The 10,053-nt window shown below is 41.3% G+C and overlaps 1 protein-coding gene across 2 annotated transcripts in view; it reads left to right on the top strand.

Moving 5' to 3' along the window:
- The window catches only part of SAMD4A (sterile alpha motif domain containing 4A), a 226,924-nt gene that overhangs the window by 60,006 nt on the left and 156,865 nt on the right, over positions 1-10,053 (top strand). The window lies entirely within an intron of this gene.

The raw sequence follows: 10,053 nt of genomic DNA, 5'->3' as shown, positions 1-10,053 counted from the left end.
TTTTTTTTTTTTTTTTTTTTTTTTTGGTGGATGGCTTCCTATGTCCCCCTACCCCCAGCTCTCTCCCCACACCCCTTAAAGGTTCTCAGGAGATTAGGCAACCCCCCAAAACTGCCAATGATAGTATTTTGCTAATTCTATAAATATTTCTGTAGACTTGACTCCAGTGAGACATAATTTCAGCGGTTGGAGTAATGGGCTTTCCGGCTGTTGCATGCCTTCAGATCGAAAGCTCTCTGACTTGCTGCGCAATTACTCCCACGTTTCTGCATTTCTGCTTTGTGACATTCTGTCATTAGTCTTCCCTGCACTAGGTGTGAGGTTGTAGGGAATGAAATGTAAACATTGTCATTCTGAGATTAGCTGCCCGAAAATTCAGCAGTGAAAATAGCAAGAATAAGTTTCCTTCCAGAACCTGGCAAAGCCGTTTTGATTTGTTTGTGAACCCAGGTGGGGCTTGTTTATTGACAAACTGTGATTCTTTGGATCTCCAGGTGATGTTTACAAAATGAAATGTTAAATCCCTCCACACCTCTTTAAAAATGTATCCCCATATTTGCAAGTTTCTCGGAGAAAGGGCCACATAGTTAAGCAGTTGCTGGTTTGAAATGTAAAGTACTTAGAAAGTACCTAAGAAAAACAGCTTTATAATACATTTTTAATCAAAAATTTGAACTCACCTGTGCAGCTTTGCTCATGGGGCATGTTCAGCTCGTGACTAATGGTCACTCTTACTTGACTTTGTCTACTTTCTTCCCTACTTCATCTCCCCCATGCATTGTACCTTTAAATTGTCCCACTCTAATTATCTCTTGACTTCTGCTTCAAAGTTTTTAGTTGTTTCCGAAGCACGCTAAGCAAAGTCTGTGTTTAGTGCCTGACCAAGGCTTGACATTGACTGTGGAACATACTTACGGAATAGCAGCTCTACTGCTAGTTGTGTGTATGTGTGTGTGTACACGCGCGTGCGTGCGCAGGTGTGGAACAGAGAGAGAGATCTTGTGTTTTTTAGACTCTAGCTTCCAAGAGGTCAGGGAAAATAGTGGCTCTACTTTAACATCCTATTTTAGCACCAGTTACAGGGTCATTACCACACTAAATGTTAGAGTTTATCTCTTCTCCATCAGAATTTCACTTTCCACAGGATACTGTATTTCTTTCAGGCTAATCTATATTTTAATGACCTCTAAATTTTCAATTGAGATGGTAATTAGTTCTAATTTAGTGACAATGCTGTGAACATGGAGTAAGAAGCTAATTGACATGGCGTGCTACCAACTAGAATTTTATGAACTAAAACCTCTTATCTCTTGCACAACAGTGAGTGTTCTCATTATGAAGGTGCCATTCAGGAAGGGAGAGTGGCTTTGCCCACAGGTATTCTGTACCTTGTGAATGCATTGCTGATTGCTAGGTGATGGCCAGCTTTGACTTTCCAAGTTGAACAGGTCTCCCTTAAACCTGCTTTTGGAAACTTGTTCTAAAAACCCCTCCTATATGCATATTTAGTTAGCACATGTTTGTTTCCAGTTGCATTTGTTTTTCCCACTAGATATAAGGAACTCCTATGGAGGCTGAGGGATATACAAAGCAGGAGAACAGTGATTCTCTGTTCAACACATCTAGATTTTGGTAGAATAGCAATACGTTCACTGAACAGTTCTTAATAGTTTACAGAAGACTTGCACATGTGTGACTTCATTTGATCTCATAATTGAAGTCAGGGCAGGCATTATTATACCCATTTTAGAGCTGAAGAAACAGAAGTTCAGGGAAGTTAAATAGCTTGTCTGATTATTTGGGTAAGTGGGAGAGCCAAGCCAAGGACTGGAATCTTCTGACTCTTGCTTTAGGGTTTTTCTACCGATCACATCTTATTTCTCTGACCTGTTCATCCATATAATCTTATTCTATATGTCTAAGCAATTGCTATTTCCTTAAAAATTAGGAAAAATTACATAACTATAACCCAACTAACTCATTAGCTTTTTACTTCCAACCCCCAGACTCTGGAATTAAATTTTCCTTCAGTACTTACCCTACCCTAGCTCAAACTCAGAAAAACTGTCTTGGAAAAAGAGGTAAAAAGGACAGAAAGTAAAGAGAATCAGGTTGAGGGGTGCTTCTGACTTTTTTTTAAAGGAAATTTTGTCATACAACTCCCCTAAGATGTGAGTACTAAGGTTAACCAGAGTAGTTTTTCAAAGATGCAGCTTGTCCATTCCATTTGCTGCTCCCTGGCTGATCCTGTCCCGGACTAGCCTACCAGAACATTCTTTAGCCCATTCATTAGATGATCTCGCTCCTGAATATGTAGCACACAGACAGTCTTAATTCCTGATTTGTGTTTGTGTATGTGTTTGACTCTGATTTGCCTTTCAGATAGATTCCTTAGAAGCTCTACCAGAATGTGGACAGGAAAACAGTGGTGTGAGACCCTAACAAGTCAGCTCAGCTTTGTGTCAGTGGCTGTTACTGCGTGGGCAGGGTAGAAGTCATTGTTGAAGATGAGGTCTTTCAGTTACCAGGCAGTTTTTTTCATCCTTCCTTGCCCTCCTCCTGCTCCTTTAAACCAGTGCGAGATGAGAAAGCCGAAGCTTTATCTGTGTCTCTCTGTTAGTTTATTTGTAAACTGCAGGTCAAAAAGTAATATTATGTATAAAATCCAGACCAGACAATTGCTCGTTTCATGCAGAGAGAGGGTTTTAAAGGAAATCAGCTGACTTCCTGACTTGCTGAATGAAGTGTGAGTTTTAGTTTCTGTCCTGTTAGGAAATGACATGTGAATAGAGTTCTTGTATAAGCAGGCTTTTATTTTTGTCAATGGTTGGAAATTTGGGAAAAAGAGAAGAGAGGTCTGTTTATTTTAGCATATCAAGATTCATTTCTGTGGCACACAGGCAGAAATGGGTATTTCTGAGTCTTGGTGGTCTCGGGCCCTGAAATTCCATTTCCTCTCCTCTCCTTCTCCCAGAGTTGTTGGATTGCCATAGCAACATGACTCCTCCCCCACAACCCTGTAAGAGTAACTGGTTACGGATTTAGCAGCAAGTCAGGCCGAGATCAAAATCCAAATATAGGGCCCTGATCACAGAAGGTGGGAGGACTGAGGCCGAAGACTGCTCTGTGTCCCTCCCTGGTGCTGCATGTGAAGTGACAGGCGCTTTGCCGGGATGGTCTAGGTGGTGCTGCTAGGAGACTCCGCTAGCCTTCATGAGCTTGACTGCCATGCTGCACAGGGCGCTGCACCCAGGAAGGGAATTGAATAACAGCATGGATGAAGAATATTTACTGCAGCAGTGTAACCCTGTATCAGATGAAATTGCTGATGCTCTGAAAGTCAAGCATGAGATTATTGGGGAAGCAACTATGGAAATAGGCCTTGAGTAGGTTCTATAAAAATAAAGGGTGCTCTGTCCCCAAGAATGCTTCCTAGAGGAGTCTTTGGGTTGCTGAAAATGGTGATAATCATAACAACAATTGCTCATGTTGATTGAGTACTTACCGCATTACCAGGCATTGTGCTAAGCACTTAATAACTCATTTAATCCTCCTGACAAGCCTTTGACCTATGTGCTGTTATTTTACAGATAAGGAAACTGAGGCACTGGGAAGTTAATGAACTGCCTCAAAGTTATGTAGCTTGTAAGTGGCTGAGCTGGGATTTGAACCTCTACAGTGTGGCTCCTTAATCCAGGTTCTTCATTCTCATAATACTGTCTCTAATGGATCTGTATGGGCTCATAAATAGAGTGTTCAAGGAATCTTAACTGTAGTTTTGTTTTTTTTTAACACAAATATTGTTATAGGTTGAATTGTGTCCTGCCTCCCCCAGAATGTCAAAGTTCTAACCTCCAGTATTTATGAATGTGACCTTCTTTGGAAATAGGGTCTTTGCAGATGTAGGCAAGTTAAGATGAAGTTATGACATGATGGTGGGTTCTAATCCAACATGCCTGGTATCCCTGTAAGAAGCCGACAATGCCATGTGAAGAGAGACACAAAGGAAGAGCTCCAGGTTTTAATAATCTCAGAGGCAGAGGTTAGAGTGAGGCAGCTGCAAGCCAAGCAATGCCCAGGATTGACGGCCACCACCAGAAGCTTAGAAGAGGCGAGGACGGATTCTACTCAGCGTCTCAGGGAGAGCATGGCCCTGCCAACACATCTTGATTTCGGACAGCTTGATTTGTTTTCAGAACTGTGAGAATAAATTTCCGTTGTTTTAAGTTACCCAGTTTGTGGTATTTTACAGTCACCGTAGGAAGCTAATATAAATATGTTCTTATTGTACCAGAATCAATCAATAAGCCTCAATATGGCATACAGAGTGATACATGAACATTTCGCTTTATCTGTCCCTTCCCATCTTATTGGAACTGCTAGTGACAGTTTGTCTCCTTTCTATGCATGTATATTTATGTTAGTTTTTATATACTGAACCTATATTATATGCATTTTCTATTTTTTTTTCTTCAAAGCTTACTGGTATATCCTGGAGATCTCTAAGTATTTGGCTTAAACATTTTTTTCAATTATGGTAAAATACAGTTTATCACCTTAGCCATTTGTAAGTGTCCAGTTCAGTGGCATGAAGTGCATTCACATTGCTGTACAGCCGTTACCACCATCCGTCTTTAGAACTCTTTTAATCTTGCAAACATGAAACCATATGTGTATATTAAACAATTCACGCTCCATTACTTGCTTCCCTTGGCACCCACTGTTCTATTTTCTATCTGTATGAATTTGACTCTTCTAGATACCTCATATAAGTAGAATCATACAGGACTTATCCCTTTGTGTCTGGTTTATTTCGTTAGCATAATGTCCTCAAGCGTCATCATGTTGTAGCTTGTGTGAGAATCTTTTTCCTTTTGGAGGCTGAATAATATTCCACTGCACGTACAGATGACATTTTGTTTACCCACTCATCTATCAGTGGACACTTGGGTTGTTTCCACCCTTCGGCTGTTGTGAATAATGCTGCTATGAACAGGGGTTTACAAAGATCTCTTTGAAATCCTACTTTCAATTATTTTGGGTATATAACAAGAAGTGGAATTGCTGGATCATATGGTGATTCTATTTTTAATATTTTGAGGAACTGCCATACTGTTTTCCATAGCAGCTGCATCATTTTACATTCCCACTAGCAATGCACAAGGGTTCCAATTTCTCCATATCCTTGCCAACCCTTGTTATTTTCTGTCTTGTTTTTTAATAGTAGCCATCCCAATGAATATGAGATGATATTGCATTGTGGTTGTAGTTTGCATTTCCTGAATGATGGGTGATGTTGGGCATCGTCTCATGTGCTTATTAGCCATTTGTGTATTTTCTCTGAATGTTCATTCAGGTGCTTTCTCAATTTCTAAAATCAGATTGTATTTTGTTGTTGCATTGTAGGAGTTCTTTATATATTCTGGGTATTAACCCCTTATCAGATATATGTATAAGTCTTTAGCTTTTAAGCTGTTGTTTCTCTCTGCACCAACTGAGAATGCTTTCATGGTGGTGGTCATGGGGATATTGTATTCTCATTATCACGCTTCTAGTGATAGGTTGTATCAAGGAGTATTTCACTCTGGTGAGTTTTCTAACAGAGGAAGCGACATGTATTAGTCAGGGTTCTCCAGAGAAAGAGAGCCAATAGGATGTGTGTATGCATATATGTGTATATTTTATAATAAATATAACTATATATTTATAATTACATAGCTATATTTATCACACATATAATAAATCTTGTGTGTGTTTATGTGTATATGTGTGTGTGTGTGTGTGTGTGTGTGTGTATATATATATAAATGAGAAATCGGCTCACATGTATATGAAGGCTGACAAGAGCTCAGGCAGAGCCAGCAGGCTGGAGATCCAGGAGAGCTGATGGTGTAGTTCCAGTCCAAGGGCTGATGGGCTCAAAACATGGGAAAAGCTGATGTTTCCATTTGAGTCCAAAGCAGGAAAAGGCTAATGTCCCAGTTCAAGGGCAGCCAAGCAGGAGGAATTCTCCCATACTCAAGGGAGGATCAGCCTTTTTGTTCTGTTCAGGCCTTCAGCTGATTGGGTAAGGCCCACCCACATTATGGACAGCAGCTTGCTTTACTCAGGTCACTGATATAAATGTTAATCTCATCCCAAAACACCCTTATAGAAATGTTCAGAATAACATTTGGCCAAATATCTGGGCACCTCGTAGCTCAGTAAAGTTGACACATAAAACTAACAATCATGCAGCACTAACACATGATGCTCTCCTCCTCTGCCTCTGCTAATTAGTTTGAAGATGAACAACATTCTCAGGGTCATCATTTTCCTGTAGGTTTTATGGTTCAAGTCTGTTATTGAGCTCATTCCTTTTCATGTGAAGGTATAACAAGACAAAGCAACTTTGGAGGGCTCCAGGTGGTCAGTTCTACGGCAGATGTTTCCCTTAGCATGATGTAGCCTCAAAGAAGGAGTTTTCCTTTTATCAAATCAACAATAATTTTTATAATCCCAAATTACTAAAATAATAACTGAAACTTTGTACATGTCCATGTAGCTTTTCTAAATCTCTCCTGCTTTTTAAGCCTTGAGCTGTTTGCTTTTTCTTTCATAACCTCACTGCTTCTTGCCCATTATCAGCATTTTTCTGACCCTGTATAAGCCTAAGTGAAATCCCTTGGGACATATATCTTATCATTGTGAGTATCACTTATTCAGAATCTTGACTTTGAGTATTGGTGTTAATAGTATAGGAGTATTCTGGCCGGGCGCGGTGGCTCACACCTGTAATCCCAGCACTTTGGGAGGCCAACACAGGCAGATCACAAGGTCAGGAGATCGAGACCATCCTGGCTAATGTGGTGAAACCCCATCTCTACTATAAATACAAAAAATTAGCTGGGTGTAGTGGCGGCCGCCTGTAGTCCCACCTATTCGGGAGGCTGAGGCGGGAGAATGGTGTGAAGCCGGGAGGTGGAGCTTGCAGTGAGCCGAGATTGCGCTACTGCACTCCATCCTGGGTGACAGAGTGAGACTCTGTCTAAAAATAAAACAAAACAAAAAAGTATAGAAGTTTTCTATAAACTAAGATCTTAATTTTTTATACTGAGAAACTTAAGTGTTGGTCTAAAGTATTAATAATTTTTGTGCATTTTTGGTAAAGAAAGTTCCTACAGTTTTACTCCCTGATTGTCACACCCCTAGATTTTTGGGCACTATCATTCATTCATTCAGAGTTACTGTACAGCAGGGAGGGTGCTAAATGTTGGGGCTATGGCACTGAACTGTACACACAGAGTCCTTGCCCTCATGGAGCTTACATTCTAGTGGGGTCTAGTGAGCTTACGAAGCTAGTACAATAAACATGCATTGCCTTCGCCACACTACCACAGCCCCACCATGAAGAAAAACCTAACCATTTTAGAGGATGACTCTACTAGAGTCAAGATGCAGATGCACTAATAAACAAACTACTTACTGTTAGATATACAAAGAAAATACAAACGGTTATATGGTAATGATTTGGCTGTATCCTTTTTCCTTTTGGGAATATCTCAATCTGGTAATCTTTTTGTTTTTCATTATTAAGTGTTTGAATAGTCAGTATGTGTATGTTTGTGCATACACAACAAAAACCAAAAGGGACAAAAAAATACCTAGTAAAATGTAAATCTCCTACCCCTGTCCTGGCCACCTATAGTTTCCCTTTCCAGAGTAGCCACTGTTTTTACATAATTTCCCACTATTCCTTATATGTCTTTGCATAGAAGTATGCAAACATATACATTTGTATTCCTAGAAACACCCCAAAACTCCAAGAGGTTAAGCTCTACCCACTTGTTCTGCACTTCACTTTTTTTTTTTTTTTCACTTAACAGCATGCCTTGATGATCAGCCCATATCATTCTGTATATAATGCATCATTCCTTTTTTGGCTGCGTGGTATTCTACCACAGGAATGTGTACTGGGAGGCAGTATTGCATAGAGACCAAGAACCTGTGGTCTGAATCCTCAATTTACCACTTATTAGCTATGCATCTTGGGTAAGTTACTTAAGCTCACTCTGTTTTAACTTTCTTATCTAAAATAGGACTTAATAACAGTGCCTAACTCATAAGGTTGTTGTTAGGCACATAGAAAGTACCTAATGTATTTTATCTGTCACTATGTATGATAATTTATTTAAGGAGGCCCCACTGATGGATAGTGAAGTTTTTGTCAACATTTTGCTTTTAGAAGCATCACAGCAGTGAATAATCCTGTAATATATTTCATTTCACACATGTACAAGTTTATATTTAGAATAAATTCTTAGAAGTAGAATAGCTGGGTCAAACAGCTAGGTATGTGATTTAGGTTCTGATGGAAACTGCCAGCTGGCTGTCTGAAGAGGTTGTACCAACCTGCAGTCCTAACCATGTTTGTATAAGGGTGGGCATGGGGAGTGGAGGCTGGGAGATTATTTTAGTTTGGGTGGTCAAGGATATGACATTGGGATTAAATCCTAGATGATGAAACCAAGCCAGCCATGTAAGATCTGGGATCACAACAGCTGGGGCTATGCTCCACAGCAGAAATGGCCCTGCTGTGTTCAAGGACTAGAAAGCAGGCCGGTTTGGCTGGAGACTGGTGGGTAAGGAGGAGAGTGCAGGGCTGTGAGTAGACAGGAAGGCAGGATTCATATAGACCCGATTTAGGATTGTGTTCTAGGTGAAATGGAAGCCATTAGGGGGTCTGAACATTGTAAGATCACTCTGGATGTGGGGTAGAGAGTAGTTGGGGACAAGTAGAGGGAGGCAGGGAGATTGGTCAGGAGCTAATGCCGTGCCAGCGAGCCAGGCCAGTGAGCCTGGTGCCTAGGGGGCAGTGGGGATGGAGGAGGTGGAGCCTGCTGGTTTTGCTGATGGATACAAAGGATGGGGAGGGGGCGGGAGGAGACAGGGAGAGTTAGGACTCAAGGACTATGTGCCCTCTTGGCTCTGCCATTTACTAGAGGTGTCACCTTGGGCAATAATCTCTCCTCTCTCTGCTTTACTATCCTTTATAAAATGAGGAGAATAATGTCACATTCTCATATGGTGGTTATGAATATATCACTAACATACGTAAAATGCTTGGTACATGCTAAACAAATACCAGCTTTTATTACGTATTGAGATGGGGAAGACTGGAAATGTTGGAGGCGGGATCTTCTTGTCTGTCTTATTACTGTATCCTCAGCATTTGGAAGAGTATTTGGCACATAATAGATAGTCGCTAAGTATTGCTGAATAAAATTATGTATATTCAGCCGGGTGCGGTGGCTCACACCTATAATTCCAGCACTTTGGAGGACGAGTTGGGCAGATCATCTGAGGTCAGGAGTTGAAGACCAGCCTGGCCAAGATGGTGAAACCCTGTCTCTACTAAAAATACAAAAGTCAGCCAGGGGTGGCGCATGCCTGTAATCCCAGCCACTCAGGAGGCTGAGGCAGGAGAATTGCTTGAACCCAGGAGGCAGAGGTTGCAGTGAGCCCAGATCGTGCCACTGCACTGCAGCCTGGGCGACAGAGCAAGATTCTGTCTTGGGGGGTGGGGTGGGAGTTGGGGGAAGTATTGTTGAATAAAATGAATGAATGAATAGAAATAGGACCCACTGGAAGGGGAATGGGATTGGGTGATTGACAAGGATAGCTTTACATGATCTATATCAGCGGTCCCCAACCTTTTTGGCATCAGGGACCGGTTTCATGGAAGACAAAGTTTCCACAGGCCAGGGTAGGGGCTGTGGGGATGGGGATGCTCATAAGGAGTGCGCAACCTAGATCCCTCACATGCACAGTTCACAATAGGGTCCACACTTCTATGAGAATCTAATGCCACTGCTGCTTTGACAGGAGGCAGAGCTCAGGTAGTAATGCTTGCCCACTGCTCACCTAATGCTGTGCAGCCCGGTTCCTAACAGGCTGTGGACCAGTACCGGTCTGTGGCCCAGGGGTTGGGCGCCCCTTAATCAATCAATCTATCTATCTATCTATCTATCTATCTATCTATCTATCTATCTATCTATCTATCTATCTATCTAT

This window comes from Piliocolobus tephrosceles, chromosome 6, assembly GCF_002776525.5.
Source record: "Piliocolobus tephrosceles isolate RC106 chromosome 6, ASM277652v3, whole genome shotgun sequence".
Lineage (NCBI taxonomy): Eukaryota > Metazoa > Chordata > Mammalia > Primates > Cercopithecidae > Piliocolobus > Piliocolobus tephrosceles.
The sequence above is the reverse complement of the archived record's forward strand: the minus strand, read 5'-3'. Positions and strand labels throughout refer to the sequence as shown.